Source organism: Nicotiana tabacum, chromosome 5 (genome assembly GCF_000715075.1).
Source record: "Nicotiana tabacum cultivar K326 chromosome 5, ASM71507v2, whole genome shotgun sequence".
Classification (NCBI taxonomy): domain Eukaryota; kingdom Viridiplantae; phylum Streptophyta; class Magnoliopsida; order Solanales; family Solanaceae; genus Nicotiana; species Nicotiana tabacum.
In genome coordinates, this window is record NC_134084.1 from 99,875,141 (window position 1) to 99,897,011 (window position 21,871).

Sequence of the window (21,871 nt, forward strand, 5' to 3'; positions counted from 1 at the left end):
TTGCGGCGTTTGATCCATGAGCTCTCTCTTGCTTCTTGTTATAACTTCTGGTGTCTTTTCTGGGTTATGAAGACCCCTATTTATAGTTGTGGAAGGGAGGAGTTATGATAAGAGCAAACTCTTTCCGACCAATCAAATTGAAGTGTGACATGGTCGCATTTGACTGGCCAGAACATGTCGCTTGCACACGTGGCATGATTACATTGGTCTTTTAGTGTGACTTGGCATGCCTTGTCATTTTGACATGTGGCATGACCCTATTGGCTTTCCCGTTTGACTTGGCACGCCACGTCATTTGACATGTGGCGCTAAACTGGGCCTCTAGGAAGATGACATCTTGACTTAATGAAGTGAGCTCATCACTTTAGCACAATTAAATGGGCTACCCCAATGGATTAAGACTTATTTATTTAATTCATATATATTGAACTTATATAATTAATTCAATTATATTAGCCCATAATATTTATTTGGATCAGTATATTTAAAATATAGTCCAATTATTTATTGAATTTAAATTCAATAAATTTTATATGCCTAAAAATGCCCCATACTTCAAGACTTGTCACAGTATATATTTTGTTTATCAAAGACGAAGCTAGAAGTATCAACTCATATAAAGATTAGCTTTGAATTTGTATGCTTCTTACGTGGGGCAAATGTCACTACTTTTTGAATTCATAAATTATCATATTTGTCATGACATGGACAAACACTAATCACATTACTTTGTCCACTTATTTTGCCCAATCGTGTTCTTTAACAGGGAATATTTTCCCTCTTTTTACGCAGATCCTTGGACATCCCAAGTCGGATACATTCGGGTAATTATTTGGAATCGAAATGCTTGAGGAAGCATATTTGACTTCAAATTGGATACCTAGTGCCATTCCCAGTAGATATAGGGAAGCAATTTTTTTGCCACCTATACACATGATCCCACATCGGTAGTTACTGCACACAAGTCGTCCTTTACACACCTATATAAACCCTATGCTCATGTGATTGTTGAGCATTAATTCGCAAGCCACTTGAGTTTAGTTTTTTGGATTCGGAAGCATCAACGCGAAGGTAATTTCTTCTTCTTTTCTTATGTTTTTCTTCCTTTGTTGTCTTTTTTTTTTCTTTTTTATATGTCAAGCGAGAAAGATATGCTCTTGTTCAACAAGATGATCTATGCATGAAGAAGGCGGTCTTAGGGTGTGAGGGGATGGATACTCATCCCTGCCCAAATATCGGAGAGATTACTCTCAATGGCCCAACTATCAGAGAGATTACTCTCAATGTGGCTCGACTATCAGAGAGATTACTCTCAAAATGACCCGACTATCAGAGAGATTACTCTCAATATGGCCTGATTATCGGAGAGATTACTCTCAAAATGACCCGACTATCGAAGAGATTACTCTCAATGACCCGACTATCGGAGAGATTACTCTCAATGTGGCTCGACTATCAGAGAGATTACTCTCAAAACGACCCGACTATCAGAGAGATTACTCTCAAAACGACCCGACCATCGAAGAGATTACTCTCAAAATGATCCGACTATTGGAGAGATTACTCTCAAGGCAACCCGACTATCAGAGAGATTACTCTCAATGTGGCCCGACTATCGGAGAGATTACTATCAATATTCCCCGACTATCGGAGAGATTACTCTCAATGTGCCTCGACTATCGGAGAGATTACTCTCAATGTGGCCCGACTATCAGAGAGATTACTCTCAATGTGGCTCGACTATCAGAGAGGCCAACTTAAGGTGCAAAGGGACTCATATGTCCACCTTAAGATTGGAAAGTTATAGTTCCTTTTAAGGACAAACCCACGAAGAGGACAACTTAAGGTGCAAAGAGACTTATATGTCCACCTTAAGATTGGAAAGTTATAAAGCTTCAACTCGAAGACTTTATGGACTTGATGACGTCTACTTGAACACTTGGAAAACTTTGAAGATTTGGCGGACTTTGCAGACTTCAACCTGAAGACCGACAAACTTGAAGATTCGGCGGACTTTGACGTTTCAACCTAAAGAAGGACAAACTTAAAGATTCGGTGAACTTTGACGTTTCAACTTGAAAAATTTGAGGGCTCAAATATTTCCACTTGAAGTCCAACGAGTTTGAGGACCTCAACTTGAAGACTTCAACTTGAAGATTTGGAGGGGTAAATATTTAGACTTTAAGACCGACGAATTTGAAGACTGAAACTTGAAGACCGACAGATTTGAAGACTTTAGCTTGGAGACTTGGAGGGCTTAAATATTTCAACTTGAAAGGTGGAGAACGTGAAGACGTCAACTTGAAGACCGACTGTTATGCCCTGCAATATTACGATGATGTTACGCCTTGCAGTATTACAATACGATGATGCTACGCTTCGCAGTATTAAATTACGATAATGTTGCACCCTGTAGTATTGTACGTTGAATTTGTCGTAAGGTAATTGACATAAGTCCAAGGGAAAGATTATTTGGAGATTATAAGGATTATGCTACTTCAAACAAGTGATGAGTAAGTTCGTGAAGATGAAAGGGGAAGAAAGTCAAAGAAAATAAACTTTCGTCCAAGTTTGGCATGTTGGGATAAAATACGGGCCGAGCATTAATACCCGATATTTATGGACTAGTACCATACAAGGTACCATATGATCATGTCAATATGATGTATAAAGTGTATTAAAAAGGAGTAGTATTTAAGTAATTTGAGACTATTCTTAATTATGTGGATAATTGGTTAATTATTGAATTAGTGAAGAATTACCAAGTTAATTAAAGAAATCGATAATTAATAATAATTTGTGTAATTCTTAAGCATGATGTGGAAGCCATATAAAGCCCACATTATGATTATTCACTTACATACCATGTGGCATGTGTAGAGGAGTTAGTGGCTTACAAGGATAATTATGTATAGCTATGAGAAAAGTGCATAAATTTGCCAAAAAAAGGCTTAACGGATGGAGCTTGGCATTCAAATATTTTCCATATCCAAAAACTACAATCATAAGTTTTTAATACATTCCATTCTTAGAACACTTCGATCAAAATCTAAACATTACAGTGATAACATGATTTCTTCAACCAAAATCCAACAAGGTTCTTAGCACAATTAACAACGTAACATTTTGCGATTCTAAGGGAGTAAGGTGCAACCTTTTACAAGAATATCATAAGAATTTTTTTCTACTCCAGGTATGTTAAGGCTAAGCTCTTCTTTCATTTTGCATGATCTCATAATTACACAAGTTTGATAACGAGTCATAAAGAAAAATTCATATCCCGAAATTTACGTATATTTTGCTAGCCTCGTAAGTTAAATATATTTTTCTAGTTTTGTAAATTACGATATTCTCCTTATCGGAACTTCATATTCAATTGAGTATTTCCTTCTTCCAGTCAAGAGAGCAGAGAGTCTATATTTATACAGTATCACAGTATTTTCATTACCATTGAGCTATAATCGATGGACAAGTCCCTATTGGGCAACCTCTGATAAGATGGTAAGTTATATACCGAGCCTACTGTGGCTGAGTGCCTATGAGCGAGCCCAGTAGGTCGCGATACAGAGATTAGTATGGTCGAGTACCTATGAGCGAGCCTACTACAATAGAGCAGTTATATATATACCAATCGTTATAGGGCCGGAAAGCTATTTTACTTACTATATTGAGAGAGTTGAGTCAGTATCAGCAGGTAAGCATATCTTTAGATTATCTTTGACTTTCAGCTACTTGCAGTTATTATATTATCAGTTCAGTTTCAGCTTTCTGTATATTGCCTTACATACTCAGTACATTATTCGTACTGACGTCCCTTTTCTGTGGGCGCTGCATTTCATGCATACAAGTTCAAACAGACAGACGGGTAGGCCTCCTCATTAAGTGTTGCCCGAGTTCAGCTTAATCGGTAAGCTCCATGCCTTTCAGAGTTACCGGGTCTAGAACCTTATGTACATCTTGTATATGTATGTATATATGTTATGAGTAGGTCGGGGAGCTGTTCCGATCACATTATATCAATCAGTAGAGGCTTGTAGACCTATCCTGTCAGATAGTGCAGTATGTTGGGCTTGCATGCCTTGTATGTATATTTGGTTAGTTTGTCAGCTGTAGTACTTATGATAGCCTTGTTGGCCCAGTTTTATATTGACATTTATTCAGTATTCGCAGTTGTCTTTCAATGTGGCCCATGGCCAAAGTATCACATCATATGTTTAGAGTCCCTTAATTGCAAGTAGGTACGTAAGGATAGGTGAGACACTGGGTGCCGGTATCGCCCCCAGGTTCGGGGCATGACAGAAGTGGTATCAGAGCAGTTCTATCCTAGGGAGTCTACAAGTCGTGTCTAGTAGAGTTTTGTTTATGGGTGTGTTGTGCACCACACTTATAAGCAGGAGGCTACAAGACATTTAGGATTGTCACTCTTTCTTCTTACTCTAGATTGTGTAATAGAGCTCACTTATAAGAATTCAAACTCCTAACTTCTATTCGTGATAAATGATACCTACATCCAGAAAGACAGTTGGTAAGAGATTGAATGTGGCTATGGAAGAGTTGAGTCAGGGGAACACAATTTTTCATGATGCCCATGATGAATAAATATGAGGTATTCAGCATATCATGTGTGTATTAAGACGTGTAAGTTTCTTGATAAGGATCTCTAAGGCAAGAATGTCTATCCACTCTTACGGTAAACAAAAAAAAGAATAAGAGAATCAAAAGGTAGACACAAGTTTCAACAAATAGAAGAATCAAGGTGAAAAAGGGTACGAGGTACCTAATTAGTAGAGATGAACATTACCTACAATTCAGGAACAGAGATATAAGCATTTTGAGTTACCTTCATTAATAACAGAGGTGATGTTCTAAACGTCAATACCACACAAGAGGGGGGGGGGGGTGATTTGTGCGGTACCCAATTTTTCGATCTAGAAGAACCTGATTCTTCTAGGTGTTCTAACTGCTACTGTTGCGGAATTAAAAGTACAAAAAATAAAGAACACAGAGATTTTTACGTGAAAAACACCTAACTCAAAAGGTAAAAAAACCACGACCTACTACTCAGTAGAATTTTCCCAAACATCCACTAAAATCACTGAGCCAAAACAACATTTACAAAACTCTTTGTAAACCTAAGGATTAACTCTAATCCCTGTGTAGCACACAACCTCAACTGTTGCGACACCTTTAAGTTAGCCTATAACTTGAACACTCAAAGTACCAATTACAAATGCTTCTATGAAAGCTGAAAAGGTACAACTTTAAACCACCTACTACAATTGAACTAGAATAAAAATAAACACAATGGAACTGGTTCTTCTATCTCTTTCAAGTAGATTCAGGTTTGCACACTTGAATCACACACGAACTGCTTGCAAAAAACATTGCTATTTTTCTCCCTATTCACGTTTAACTTCTGCGTATGTGCAACACCTGTAAAAGAGAACAATCACTATTATTTAATGAGTTCGTAATCAGAGTTTGATTGAAACTCAATTGCTGATCTTCCATCGAAGTTGAGTCCTTGTTCAATACAAACTCCAACCCTATCATTTATTCGAATTGTGTGATTGTGTCATCTTCCCATAAGGAGACTTTATCTCCTCATCCAATATGCAAACTTTTTGATCAGTTCAGGAGATATTGCTGCTTGATTACTGAGACTTATCTCCTTCACGTGTATCTCACATGTCTAGGTTGATAAATAATGTGCCTCACATGATGAACCTGGTCCATGACTGAGTTCATTTGTCATTCTTCAAAACTTCACCTGAACTTGGGCCAACAAATTCACCATTTTTGATGATGATAAACTCTGTGCTTTTACTAATCAATGAACCTGTAGGAACTCAGCTTGACCATCAACACATTAACTTAGAATTTTAACTTATCATCAAGGACTAGATTTAATTAGGTTATAAATATCACATTATTCAGAATAAAGAGTAAAGCATAGTATCTCTTCCCCCTTTTGGCATCATCAAAAAGTTACATGTATTGTGAATCCCAGATTTTAGTAATTACTCATGGCCACTTGGGCAACTGCAAGTGAGAACATCGATGAAATCATCAATAATCAACAAACATATTCAAACTATTAAGAGCAAAATCTTCATAGAACAAGAGAAACAACAGCTGTCATTGATAAGATATGTTTCCACCAAAAAACCACAAAAAGAAAGAAAAACTTCCAAAGCATGAGCAAAAAAAAACGAAAAAGTCCTAATCTGGGTCACTGGGGGTACTAGTTTGGTTCAGAAGACAACAACTGGACATCCTAAGGCTTGGAGGAACTAGAGGGCTGGGTTTGGAGAAGGTTGAGCATATTTTGAAGCATCCCATCACTCTTCTCCTTTTCTTTTGCTATCTCAGTTCTAAGGCCATCTCTTTCAGTTTCCAGTTCAGCTACACGAGCCTGGAGCCGAGCAATTTCAGCATCCTTAGATCCACACTCTTGAACCAAAGCCCTAACCTTGCTATTCACATGTGTCTTCAGGGATGAACCATGTTCAACTGGGGTGACATTGACTGGATAGCCACAAGCCAGAAGAGTCTTGACCCAAAAGTGTTCCTTTCTTGATGCCATCTCCCATTTCTTTAAAGGCACATTCAACCTATCCAGAACAGTAGTCAATATGAACCCATATGGGGTGGCATGAGCCTTGGAGCCATTTATGACCCTGTCCAGTAATTTGATAATAAAGGTAGGCCAATTGATCTGCATTCCTCTCACAAGGCACTCCATAAGAACCAGGTCCATGTAGTTGGCAGTGTGCCTCCTCTCCTCTTTGGGCAGCAGGCACTTGTTAACAAATTCAAACAAGACCTTGTGCTCAGGCCTCATCTCACTTTTCTGCCCAAACCTGGCTTCAGGCACATCTTCAGCAGTTGCGGCATCACAAAAATTCCTAGTGATTTGAAGAGCAGTAGGGAGAGAATCTAGACATGGCCACCTTTGCCTTGTATAATCATCATACCCCTCACTAGGTATGTCTAGAATTTTACCCAATTTGAGTGCATCAAACTGCACCCTTACTCCTTTCACTATACTGGTGACTACCCCATTCTTCACTGTGGCATTGGCCATAAACTCAATCAATTCTTTCCTAGCCAGCCTCCCATCCATTTCAAGGACCATGTCCTTCCAACCTTGTGCAGCTAGGGTATCCACCAGTCTTTCTCATTCCTGGCTCATCCAGGTCTCTCAACAGTTTTCCTTTCAAAAATTTTCTTCTGCCAAAGATAGCAAACCTATCTTGTTCCTTTTCAGATTCCTCTTATTCTTCTTCTTCTTCTTCTTCTTCTTCTTCTTCTTCTTCTTCTTCTTCTTCTTCTTCTCCACTCCATTCTTCTTCTTCCTCAGTAATTTTTACCTGCTTACCTTTCACTACAGATCTGGTTCTTTTGGCTAAAGGGGGTTCATCAGATACAGGTTTAGAGGAAGACTTCTTGGAAGAAGCCTTGGCCCTTTTTGGTTTGGGTGTAGGAACCTCCAAAGTTGTTCCCCTTTCTTGATGGACCAGTTCCATCTCTTCTTCTTCTTCTTCTTATTCTTCTGCAACCTCATAACTCTCCACAGCCTTTGCTTTTCCCTTCTCCTTCTTTTTCTTCTTGCTTTCTACTAGAGCTTTCTGTAACTCAGCTTCACTTTGTCTGACCCTGCTTCTAGTGGCTCTTCCCTTAGGTACTGAAGGTACAGTAGGTTTTGGGAATGACATTTTGCTTTTCTTTATTGGCTTGGAAGCAGTTGGAGCCTTTTGTGTGGAAGCTTTACGCTTCTTTGGATCATAACTGGCCCCAACCCTCTTCAGAAGATCAGCCAGTGTTTCCTCAACAGATGAACCAGGTTCATCTTGTTGCTTGCTTAGATGCACAAGCCCTTCAGCCGCCTCCCCAGAACCACTTCCCCCTGACTTGTTGCCACCTTCTTCAACACCTCCACTAATAGCCATAACCTTTTCTTTCCCATTTCCCCTCTCATCATCACTTGCTCCCTCTTTTTTTTTCTTTTTACCTCCACTTCTACTAGATTCAGCCCCTTTTACATCTTTGACAGGACCAACCAAGACAAACCTATTTTCTACATTTTCAACCACAGTAGAGAGTACCACACAAGAACTTACCTCACCAGGGGTTTCTTGAATTTTGGTAGTGTTAGAAGACCCATGTTCTCCTCCTTCGCTAGTAGAAATAAAAGCTTCAGACTCAAAGCTTGAGTCAGATTCTTGAGTAGGACTTTCCTTCCTCTTGCTAGCCTTCAATTTCTCATTTAGAACTTTTCTTAGAGCTCCAGAAGCTACAGTTTTTCTGGCCAACATTTTCTGCCTACGAAACTTAGGTTTTGGGGTTTTACTAGGGGGTGTAGATGAGGATGTATTTGAAGGGGATACTGGTGGTGGAGTGCCAGGATTATCTTGGGGGTTAGTCATGGTGGATTGTTTCTTAAGAAAAATTTGGGAATTTTGGAGAGAAGAAGAGCGATCAGAACTTGAGAAGAGTTTTGACGGTTATGGACTAATGAAGAAGAGGTGTGGCGTGTATTTAAAGATGATTAGACTTAAATGCAGTAACGATAGCTTTTTCAAAGGTCAATTAGAAGTCTAATCAAGATATAATTCCGGTCTCTTAGTGATTATTAGGCATCACTAGATTTTAGGAAAAAATCCCGATTTTTAGAGTTCTAGGGGAACGAAACCGGTTCAATGCTCAACAGATAGAATTTCTGAGAATTTGATGAATGTAGGACTTCTGCTCATGATTGGAAAAATAATCTTTCTAATTGTGAAGAGTATAGAAAACATACTTGAGCTTTTCATATGAACACATACTGATGAACCAGGTTCTTTATATAGAACTCTCTTGAACATGCCTCAAATGCCAAAATAGAAGAAACTTTGTAAGAGATCAGTGAGTCATACATATGTCACAGGAGTATACTAATTAAAGTATGAAACTGAGTAAGAATTGATCTAGATATTTACACAAAGTTAGAACTCCTAACCAATATATATATATATATTTTTTTCATTGTGCATTCTGAACTGGACCTATTAGGTGATCTTAATCATCCCTAACTCCAACCTGTTCCTCTCAAAGTTTTCTCTACTCAGTGCTTTAGTGAAGATGTCAGCTATTTGTTTATCAGTAGCACAGAATTCTATTGAAATCAATCCTTTCTCATAGTTATCTATTAAGAAGTGGTGTCTAACATCTATGTGCTTAGTCCTCTTATGATGAACAAGGTTCTTTGTCATACTTATAGCACTAGTGTTATTACAGAATATTGGAATACATCCCACTTCAATTCCAAAATATACCAGCTGTTGTTTGATCCATAATAATTGAGCACAACAGGAAGCAACATCAACATACTCAGCCAGCAGTAGATATGGCCGCATAATTTTGCTTTTTGGTAGCCCATGACACAAGACATGAACCAAGGAAATGTGCCATACCTGAGGTGCTTTTCCTGTCCACTAAGAAACTTGCATAATCAGCATCAACATATCCAACTAGATCAAAATTACTACCTTTAGGATACCAGAGACACATATCATTGGTGCCTTTCAGATATCTCAGTATCCTCTTTACCGCAGTGAAGTTGGACTTTTTTGGATTTGCCTAAAAACGAGCACAAAGCCCTACACTGAAAACGATGTCAGGTATGCTTGAAGTAAGATACAAGAGTGAACCAATCATACCCCTATACAACTTTTGATCGAATGATGAACTAGGTTCATCAATATCTAATTTGGTGGCAGTTGCAATGGGTGTGTCTATTTCTTTAGATTCCTCCATTTTAAACTTTTTGATTAGCTATTTTGTATACTTCTACTGATGGATCATGGTTCCATTTGAACTTTGTTTGATCTGCAAGCCTAAAAAGAAGTTAAGCTCACCCATCATGCTCATTTCAAACTCACTGCCCATTAGTTTTGCAAAGTCCTTACTTAGCTTATTAGTGGTAGCCCCAAATATGATGTCATCCATATATATTTGCACAACAAGGAGATCTTTACCTTTTTCCCTTAAAAATAAGGTACTGTCAATTTTACCTCTTTTGTAACCATTCTCTAGTAGAAATTTGGATAGTCGTTCATACCAAGCTCTTGGGGCCTGCTTGAGCCCATAGAGAGCTTTGTCTAACTTGTACACATGCTCAAGACATTCCTTGATCTCAAATCCCGGAGGTTGTTTCACAAACACTTCTTCCTTTAGGTAGCCATTCAAGAAGGCACTTTTGACATCCATCTGATGAAGAATGAATTCCATGTGTGCTGCAAAGGCTATGAGGAGTCTGATTGCCTCTAGTCTGGCAACTGGAGCAAATGTCTCATCATAGTCTATGCCCTCCTCTTGTCTGTATCCTTGTACCACCAGTCTTGCTTTGTTTCTTGTAACTGTTCCATCTTCATCAAGTTTGTTTCTGAAGACCCATTTTGTACCAATGACTGATCTGTCCTTGGGTCTTAGAACTAGATGCGAAACTTGACTTCTTTCAAATTGGTTGAGTTCATCTTGCATTGCATTCACCCAATCTGCATCCTGCAAAGTCTCAACAACATTTTTAGGTTCAATAAGAGATAAAAAAGCATCAAAAGCACACAGATTCTTTAGCTGTGATCTAGTTTTGACTCCAGATGTTGGATCAGTAATAATGTTCTCAATGGGATGAGAACTTTGATACTTGTGAGGTTTCACAACCAACTGGTTTCTGCTAGATGTCTCTCCCATGTTTTGTTGCTGAGTAACATGTTGATGAACAAGTTCCTCTAGGGGGTTTGATTCAATTTCTCCTTGATTAGTTCTCCCTGTCAGGTTGCCCTGATTTGAAGGACCTGTTCCATCACCTGTTCCTTCTTTTGATGCCACTTTGACTTGTGCTGGGGATTCAGTCAGTTCCTTTACCAATCCAATGGCTTCATCTTCATATTCTTGTCTCTCAAAAAGAGTGTTAGTTTCATCAAATACTACATGTACACTTTCTTCTATACACAGAGTTCTTTTATTAAACACTTTATATGCTTTGCTATGTGAAGAATATCCCAAGAATACTCCCTCATCACTTATGGGATCAAACTTACCTAGGGAGTCTTTTCCATTATTGTGCACATAGCACTTGCAACCAAATGCCCTAAGATGGGATATGTTTGGTTTTATCCCTTTAAGTAACTCATAGGGAGTCTTCTCTACCAGAGGTCCGGTCATGCATCTATTGATTATGTAACATGCAGTGTTTACGGCCTCTGCCCAGAAGCTGTGGGGCAATTTACTAGAAAGTAGCATGATTCTAGCCATGTCCTCCAGAGTTCTATTCTTCCTTTCAACTACTCCATTTTGTTAAGGGGTCCTAGGGGCAGAGAAATTATGATCTATACCATTTTCATCACAGAATTCAGCAAACTTGAAATTTTCAAATTCAGTTCCATGATCAGACCTAATGGATACAAGTTGATTTCCTAATTGTTTCTGAGTTTTTCTAACAAATGCAATAAACATGTCGAATGCTTCATCTTTGGAGGTTAGAAATAGAACCCAGGTAAATCTAGAATAATCATCAACAAGCACCATTACATATTTCTTTCCACTTTTGCTCATGGTTCTCATTGGACCATATAGATCCATATGGACCAGTTCTAATGACTTGGTTGTACTTACCATTTTCTTGCTTTTGAAGGATGATCTTACCTGCTTCCCCCTTGTACATGCCTCACAAACTTTGTCTTCCTTGAACTTGATATTAGGTAACCCTATCACCAAGTCTTTAGAGACTAATTTGTTTAGCTGATTTAGACTTGCATGACCAAGTCTTTTATGCCACAGGAGGGGATCATTAACCAACACACTTAAGCAAGTGAGTTCATTTTCTGAAAGAGTAGACAAATTTACAATGTAAATATTGTTATCTCTTTTTCCCTATAAAACAATCTTGTCAGTGGTAAGGTTAATCACAAAGCATTTGGTAGAGGTAAAAGCTACACGATTACCTCTGTCACACAATTGTGACACACTTATTAGGCTATATTTCAAGCCATCTATCAGGTAGACATTCTCTATGGAATGAGAATCTGTTTTGCCTACCTTTCCAACCCCAATGATCTCACCTTTCTTTCCATTTCCAAAGGAGACATTACCTCCTTTTAAGTCCTCAAGTGAAAGGAACTGGTCCTTGTTCCCAGTCATATGTTTTGAGCAGCCACTATCCATATACCATATTTGGCTCCTCCCTTTCACTTGGACCTCTTGTTCATCATCTGATTCTCCTATGGCCATAAGAACTTGTTCATCTCCAGCTTCAGCTTCTGATTCCTCATCTGATGTATCTCCCCAGGTAGAAACCATAGCCTTTGGTTATCCTTTGTTCCCTTTTGGTTGAACCTGTTCCTTCTTCCTGCTCCTTCATTCAGCTCTTTCCTTCTTCCATTCAATTTCCCATTGAGGGCAGTTTTTGATGTGGTGATCAGTCTTCCCACACTTGTAACACCCCTCATTGGTTTGTTTTTCAGGAACCCTTGGTTTGTTGTAACTTCCACTTCTGGAAGGACCCTTTCCTCTCATTAGGTACTTCTTGAATTCTTTGTGATCATGGTGATTTCATCCTCCTCTAGATCAGCACCTTCAGTGATTTTGAATGCCAGGATCCTTTCCTTCTTGGGTGCATCCATCTTCAAGGTTTGCCTTCTAAGTTCATAGGCAGTGAGATTTCCAATTAGCTTATCCAACTTAAGAGTGACAATGTTCTTTGATTCCTGAATGGCAGTGATTTTGCTTTCCCAAGTGACTGGCAGAACCCTTGTCAAAATTTTCTCAACTTTGTCCTCTTCAAGAATAACCCTTCCAAGAGACTTAAGTTCATTTGTCAGTGTGGTGAACCTTGTATACATCTCCTGGATGGTTTCCCCTTCCTCCATGGTAAATTTCTCATATTGAGAATATAGCAGTGTTCCTCTAGACCTCTTCACTTGAGGTGTACCTTCATGAGACACTTGCAAAGTATCTCAGATTTCTTTAACAGTGGTACAACTTTTAATTCTACTATACTCGTCTGGACCAAGTTCACACACAAGCCATTTTTCACTTTAACATTCTTTTTCCATTTCCTCAAGTCCTCAGCATTGCAGTTAGCTCTTGTTTTTGGCACATCTGCTCCTTCAGCATTCTTCTTTATGGTAGCCAGGGGACCATCAGTGATGATGTCCCATAGCTGATAGTCTTCTCCGATGATGTGATATCTCATCCTATTTTTCCACCAAGAGTAGTACTGAGCATATAAAAGTGGAGGCCTAGCAGTGGATTGCCCTTCCCAGTTCCCAGGTGGTGCACTCATGTTGATCTTTTCCTAAGGTGTTAGCCTCTTCAAGGATAACCCGCTCTGATACCAATTGATGTTCTAAACGTCAATACCACACAAGAGGGGGGAGGGGTGATTTGTGTGGTACCCAATTTTTCGATCTAGAAGAGCCTGGTTCTTCTAGGTGTTCTAACTGCTACTGTTGCGGAATTAAAATTACAGAAAATAAAGAACACATAGATTTTTACGTGGAAAGCACCTGACTCAAAAGGTAAAAAAACCACGACCTACTATTCAGTAGGATTTTCCCAAACATCCACTAAAATCACTGAGCCAAAACAGCATTTACAAAACTCTTTGTAAACCTAAGGATTAACTCTAATCCCTGTGTAGCACACAACCTCAACTGTTACGACACCTTCAAGTTAGCCTATAACTTGAACACTCAAAGTACCTATTACAAATGCTTCAATGAAAGCTGAAAAGGTACAACTTTAAACCACCTACTACAATTGAACTAGAATAAGAATAAACACAACGGAACTGGTTCTTCTATCTCGTTCAAGTAGCTTTAGGTTTGCACACTTGAATCACACACGAACTGCTTGCAAAAAGCATTGCTATTTTGCTCCCTATTCACGTTTAACTTCTGCGTATGTGCAACACCTGTAAAAGAGAACAATCATTGTTATTTAATGAGTTAGTAATCAGAGTTTGATTGAGACTCAATTGCTGATCTTCCATTGATGTTGAGTCCTTGTTCAATACAAACTTCAACCCTATCATTTATTCGGATTGTATGATTGTGTCCTTTTCCCATAAGGAGACTTTCTCTCCTCATCCAATATGCAACCTTTTCGATCAGTTCATGAGATATTGTTGCTTGATTACTGAGACTTATCTCCTTCACGTGTATCTCACATGTCTAGGTTGATAAATACTGTGCCTCACATGATGAACCTAATCCATGACTGAGTTCATTTGTCATTCTTCAAAACTTCAAATGAACTTGGGCCAACAAGAGGTATGTACAATTAGTCGCACCCATCTCAGTTATGCCCTATGGGGGTTAACAAGTGTAGTTTAAGGAAAGGACAGAATATCAGAATCCGGTTGGGGTTAGAGTAATCCAAAATGGTGAATTGATTATTTGTATTAGTTGACATTTCCAAAGAATATTATAGATGTGCTAATAGATCTCCCCGTAAGACACCCAGGTGATGCACTCTAGAATATTACAATTAGATGTGAATACTAGCATGGTCAAAAATAATTTCGAAGATAGGCACTGAAAGCCTGTAAAAGATAAATATTACCTTAGTGTGACTCTCGTCCCTAGTAGAGCGAGGACGTTGAGAAACCCGAAGAGTAATAGAAATCAGTATGGACTGATGAACAGGATAAACTAAAAATGAATTTGGGACTGAGTTATTTAGTTATAGTCTGCATCATGAGAATTTCAGATTGTATTCCGGTAATAATAGAATGGACAACAAAAGAAGATCCATGATGAATTCATAAAATGATCATTCAGGGAGACGCTTCCTTAAAGCAAGCAGTATGATCAAAGTTAAGCTTAAGAGACTGTATGTGCCAGTTACACTAAGTGTCACCATCGCAAGTGAGGAATTTTGTTATCCTTGGTACAGAAGGATTACCGCAAGGCGAGTAAGGGTCATTGATGATGTGAAAGGATGCCAAAATGAAAAGGAAAACATCTATAGGCAGGTCGTTATAGCTCCAAGTCTTAGTACTCCCCTAAAGGGGGGAGGAATATGGAATAATAAAGGAAGAATGCGATAAAAATGAGAAAGAAATGAGATTGCACCTATCCAGATGTTACAGATATGCTATGATTCCAGAATGTTATGTAAGCACGACATCAAAAAAAAGTAAGGGTTTCTGCCCCGGGTATTATTGATAGATAAGGAGCCAGTATGTGAGGTCAGTTAAGACAAGGAAATAACCCAAGAAAGAATACGTGGAATATGGATATGAGAATGGGCTGACGAGTAGTTAGTAGTTGATTCAGGAAGAGCCTAGTCATGACTATACAAGAAGTTACAGACAAATTAGTAGATCATGCAAGATAAATGTAGTAAACCACAACATGGAGAATTCAGTCTCACAGTAATGACATTATAATACTTGAGATGTATTCAAATAGGAGTCGGGATAGTTAAAGGTAGCGTAGAAGTGTTACGGGGATAAAAAAGTGCCACTAGGAAGCCAGTCAAAATATCAGTTCAGGAGAAACCCTACAAGCACAAGGGCATGGAGGTAAGCAACTACGGATGATTATAGGAAAGGAAGGACATCAAAAGGTCCGTAATAATCTCATAGCTTTACAAGAGTCAAGGGTTCTCCCTAAGTACTACAACAAAAGACTAGCAATAGCTGAGGAAATAAGGAAGAAGGCTTCAACCTAAGCACAACAACCTAAAGAGGAGATGGTCGTGTAACGATAGTCTCACAACAATATTGTAAGCACTCCAAAGGAAAGTGGCACATACCGTGGCTAATGAACGAGAAGTAAAATTAAAAGTAATGTTCGAGATCATATGAGTTGCACGAAAACTCTGGCATGTGTGGGAACTAACATAAGCTAAGTATGTACGCAACAAGAGGACAGAAAGGTCAGGAAAAGTAATAGCTTATGTTAAAGGAAGTTAAGAAGGAACGAAAGGAATTGTTCGATCAATGATCCCGAGTTAGTTACGTTATGAACACACTTAAGAGTTTGGAGTTTTATACATGCAACATATACAGTCGTAGAAGATTCTGGTATATGTTAAAAGAAGGAATTGAGCCTAGGTTATAGACAAAGGATTGAATTATTAAAGGATTGCATCATGAATATTCCTCAGCACCCATGAAAGGCTAAACAGAATAACTAATACCATGAATCGCAGATCGGGAAATGACTTAAGCCTACATAAAGGCTAATCAGAAGAAGGAGGAAACTAAAGAGTTACATCAACAAACAAAATCTGGAATCCGATTATTGGACCCAGAAGTTATAGGAATCATGATTGAGAACATAGCAGAATCACTCTTATTATTAGAGGTGCAAGAGAGATAGAACAAAAACCATATTCTATAACGGCTCTACGATAAAGCCAGTTAGAAAAATACCAGCCTCATAAGAATTCAATAAGGAGCTCCCGTCGGATTGTATAGGCACCAGAGGTGCAAGTATTATAATAGAGCTTCAAATGGTGGACGTAATTTATACCTATGTGGGAGGGAGGTTATGAAAGAGATAGAAGAATGTGAGGTGATATTTTAAAGTAAGTAATGTAAAAGTGAACAACGTACAAAATACTCTAGTATAGAAGGATTAGAGTGGTCCATAGTTCAGGTAAAAGACTAGAAGCGATGGGATTCATTATCCATGAATTATAGCAGCGTTGTTAGTGGCATAACTTCCAGCCTATGGTTTCTATGTACCGAGAGGTCTATTAAAGAGAATAAAGAAGAGATAGAGACGACGTGATGTTTCGCTTGATGTTCTAGAATAACATAAGGAAATATATGGTGCAAGGAAGTTGAAGGAAGGCTGCGAGTAGTATAAATGGACATGTATGGTTCGCAAGCTAAATTATGGTAAAGCGACAAGGTTGTAGGAAGATAGGAGTAAGAATAAGAAAGGGCGAGTGCGAAGGTGACAAGAATGGATAAGCCCTCGGGATTAAGCCCACGAAAATGAGAGAGAGCTGATGGGTTTTTTAAATTATATAAAGCTCAATGTAGCCTGAATAAGCTCAAAGGAGTCTAAGACTAGTAGCATTTAGAAGAAATGGAATACTAACCTGGTAATAAAATGAGGGTGTAATTGTGACAGATAAAGATTGACGTTTGGGCCTTCGTTTGAATAATGATTTGAAGAAAAAAGGAGAAAGAGAAAAGATTTCGCAGACGGCACGAGATTAAAATACCCAACATAAGGTGAATCATATTGAGAGACTATGAAATACGATTATGGAAATCACTTTAAATATTCCTCAATGCAACGTAAGCCCTAATTGCAAGGTATTACGTAAGACGTTTCAAGTTATCAGTGGTATAATGTAGATCAATATGAAGGCAAATCAATAATGGATGGACAAAAGTCATAAAGTATGAGATGAGATTAGGTCGTCATTTTTAAGATGAACAGTAATGAGGAAGCATTAAAGGACTTAGACTTCTACATACAGGATAAGCAATGAGAGTAAGCTGGAATTTGGTAGCAGACCTCAGTAATGATAAATCGAAGTAAGAATTACGGTATAGTATGACCTATCTGGATGCAGTAAAGTCATACGGATGGATAAACGGATCCATGGAATAAGGTATAAACATATTCGTAAATTCAACAAAGTACGGAGCGAAAAATTTCAGTATACCTATAGATGCCCAGAGGGACATCTTGTCAAGCTCTGTATATGTTCACAAAGTAAGGCCTAGAGGTTGGCTAAACGCTGGAGGAAAAAGGAGAGAAGAGTCGCATAGGCGCACTTCCAAGGTCAGAATCGTACAGGCTACATGAAAGAAGGTAGCAATAGTTACAAGATTGGAAGGATTTCGGCCACAAGTCATGGCGTGAGAAAGAAGCCTAAAGGGGGAATACCCTATCCTTTGGATTTATTAAGGTATTCATAAGAGCTATAAGTTATGAAAATGATAAGAGCATCAATCAACATTCGAGGACGAATGTTCCAAAGGAGGGAATAATGTTACGCCCTACAATATTACGATGATGTTACGCCTTGCAGTATTACAATACGATGACGCTACGCTTCGCAATATTAAATTACGATAATGTTGCACCCTATAGTATTGTACGTTGAATTTGTCGTAAGGTAATTGACATGAGTCCAAGGGAAAGATTATTTGGAGATTATAAGGATTATGCTACTTCAAACAAGTGATGAGTAAGTTCGTGAAGATGAGAGAGGAAGAAAGTCAAAGAAAATGAACTTTCGTCCAAGTTTGGCTTGTTCGGATAAAATACGGGACAAACGTCCCGATATTTATGGACTAGTACCATACAAGGTACCATATGACCATGTCAATATGATGTATAAAGTGTATTAAAAAGGTGTAGTATTTTAAGTAATTTGAGACAATTCTTAATTATGTGGATAATTGGTTAATTATTGGATTAGAGGAGAATTACCAAGTTAATTAAAGAAATTGATAATTAATAATAATTTGTATAATTCTTAAGCATGATGTGGAAGCCATATAAAGCCCACATGATGATTATTCACTTATATACCATGTGGCATGTGTAGAGGAGTTGGTGGCTTACAAGGATAATTATGTATAACTATGAGAAAAGTGCATATATTTGCCAAAAAAGGCTTAACGGATAGAGCTTGGCATTCAAATATTTTCCATATCCAAAAATTACAATCATAAGTTTTTAATACATTCCATTCTCAGAACACTTCGATCAAAATCTAAACATTACAGTGATAACATGATTTCTTCAACCAAAATCCAACAAGGTTCTTAGCACAATTAACAACGTAACATTTTGCGATTCTAAGGGAGTAAGGTGCAACCTTTTACAAGAATATCATAAGAATTTTTTTCTACTCCAGGTATGTTAAGGCTAAGCTCTTCTTTCATTTTGTATGATCTCGTAATTACACAAGTTTGATAACAATTCATAAAGAAAAATTCATATCCCAGAATTTACGTATATTTTGCTAGTCTCGCAAGTTACATATATTTTCCTAATTTTGTAAATTACGATATTCTCCTTATCGGGACTTCATATTCAATTGAGTATTTCCTTCTTCCAGTCAAGAGAGCAGAGAGTCTATATTATACAGTATCACAATATTTTTATTACCATCGAGCTATAACCGATGGGCAGGTCCCTATTGGGCAACCTCTAATTAGATGGTAAGTGATATACTGAGCCTACTATGACCGAGAACCTATGAGCGAGCCCAGTTGGTCGAGATACAGAGCCTAGTATGACTGAGCGCCTATGAGCGAGCCTACTACGGTAGAGCAGTTATATATATACGTTATAGGTCCGAAAAGCTATTTTACTGACTATATTGATAGAGTTGAGTCAGTATCATCAGGTAAGCATATCTTCAGATTATCTTTGATTTCTAGCTACTTGCAGTTATTATATTATCAGTTCAATTTCAACTTTCAGTATATTGCTTTACATACTTAGTACATTATTTCATACTAACGTCCCTTTTATGGGGGCGCTGCATTTCATGCATGCAGGTTCAGACAAACAGACGGGTAGGCCTCCTCATTAAGTGTTGTCCGAGTTCAGCTTGATCGGTAAGCTCCATGCCTTTCGGAGTTATCGGGTTTAGAACCTTACGATGTGTGTGTATATGTATGTATGTATGTATGTATGTATGTATGTATGTATGTATGTATGTATGTATGTATGTATGTATGTATGTATGTATGTATGTATGTATGTATGTATGTATGTATGTATGTATGTATGTATGTATGTATGTATGTTATGAGTAGGTCGGGGAGCTGTTCCAATCACAATATATCCATCAGTAGAGGCTTGTAGACCTATCTTGTCAGATAATGCAGTATGTTGGGCTTGCAGGCCTTGTATGTATATTTGGTTGGTTTGTTAGCTGTAGTACTTATGATGGCCTTGTCGGCCCAGTTTTATATTGACATTTAGTCAGCATTCACAGTTGTCTTTCAATGTGGCCCATGGCCAAAGTATGATATCATATGTTCAGTATCCCTTAATTGCAAGTTGGTACGCAAGGATAGGTGAGGCACTGTGTGCCGGTCTTGCCCCCAGGTTCGGGGCATGATACCGACGAACTTGAAGATTTCAACTTGGATATTTCGAGGGCTTAAATGTTTCAGCTTCTCTTTTGCTTTACATTGTTCGACTTTTATCTTAGTTGCATAATTTTCAGCTTTAGGCGCTTGTAACAAAAGATTCTTTTTTTGTGGTGGGAGAGTCCAAATAATGAACCGTTTGATTTTTCAAAAATTAGATTTCAATATCTAATATATATCCAAAATTTAGAATCAAACACCTTCAAAATCACATCAGATAATATTTTGAACCCAACTTTAGATTTCACCATGTTGAAAATTTCAGATTTGCGCGGTCTCACCAAAAATATCATATCTTGATGTAGAAACGTTAAAATTATAAACCGTTTAATTTCTTGAAAAATAAACATTAAGATCTAGAACATATCCAAAATTCTCAATAAAAAAACTTCAGAATCGTCCAAGATAATATTTTGAATTCAACTTTATATTGCACCATGCTATCAATTCTAGATTTGCGCAGTCTCACCAAAATAATTCATATCTTGGTGTAGAAACGTCAAAATTATGAACCGTTTGATTTTTCGGAAACCAAACTTCGAAATTTAAATCATATCCAAAATGTAAAATTTAATACCATAAGTATAGTTTCAGATAATATTCCAAAAATCAACATAAAATTCTGACACACTGATTATTTCAGATTGCGCGATTTCACCAAAACTTTTGTATCTTGGTATGAAAGCCTCGAGATCAGAAGATGTATTACTTGCCATCAATCAAAATTTAAGATCTATATTCTCACAAATATTGGGTTCAAGTCTCGCGAAATTTGAAACGTTGTGCCAAGCAATCTTTTACTTATACTTGTGTTTCCTTTTGATGTCTCTCTTCTCTTTTTTTTTTAAAGGCAGAGGGAAGACTTGGAGACCAACAAACTTGAAGGTTTGGCGAACCTGAAGATATAGAGAATCCCTGGACTTCAATGCAAATACTTGACATCCTCCTAAAATCGGCCCATTGAAGATATCAATTTACCATGGAGGGTTGCCCCCTTTAAATCAAATGAGATCAAAGTTCAATAGGAGGATGACATTTCAGCTTGATCTTACATTTCTTCATACTTCATTCGAACAACAATTGGGGCAATATGTATCTTTTGAACTTGTGCGACTGAACTTAGAATGAAACTCTAAGCTGCCTACTGTGAGCACGTGATTTTTGCCCTATATGAATTATTCCCATAAATTCAAACAAAATAATTGTTTCCCATTGTTTGCAATTTCGTGGATGTTTATAGCATTTTTGTTAATTACTTGCATTTGTCTGTGCACGTCTATTTTATTTAGTTCATGAAAAATACAAAACAAAATACATTGCATTTGCATTTAGGATTTAATTTTGCATTTTTAAATCAATTAGTAATTTAGTTGCTTTACAAAAATGAAAATTACAAAAAATAACTTATTTTTGCATTTTTTTTAACTTTTAGCTTTAAATTTTGGTAGTTTTCTTTTAATTTGGTATTTAATTAGTCGTGGTAATTATTTTTAGAGTTAATTAATTTAATTTGGTAGAATAATTTGGTTTAGGGATTAATTTAGGTTTTATTTTCAATTTTTTTTTAAAAGAAAAAAAGAGTTTTGAAATAAAAAGAAAGGAAAAGAAGTGAAAAGAATTGAATTTTAGGCCAAATCCTTAAATTCCCGAAGCCCAAATTAATTTAATACCTGAAACCCGTTTAAGCCAGCCCAAACCCGTCTGTTACCCGGTTCAATCCCGTTGCAAGCCCGAATGACC

The 21,871-nt window shown here is 37.7% G+C and overlaps 1 long non-coding RNA gene across 1 annotated transcript; it reads left to right on the forward strand.

The window, feature by feature from the left end:
- Positions 1-831: 831 nt before the first annotated feature.
- Positions 832-21,292, forward strand: LOC142180626 (uncharacterized). Its single transcript, XR_012709248.1, has 3 exons — positions 832-1,071; positions 19,532-19,591; positions 20,982-21,292. It is a non-coding gene; the product is annotated as an uncharacterized LOC142180626 (long non-coding RNA).
- Positions 21,293-21,871: the final 579 nt, after the last annotated feature.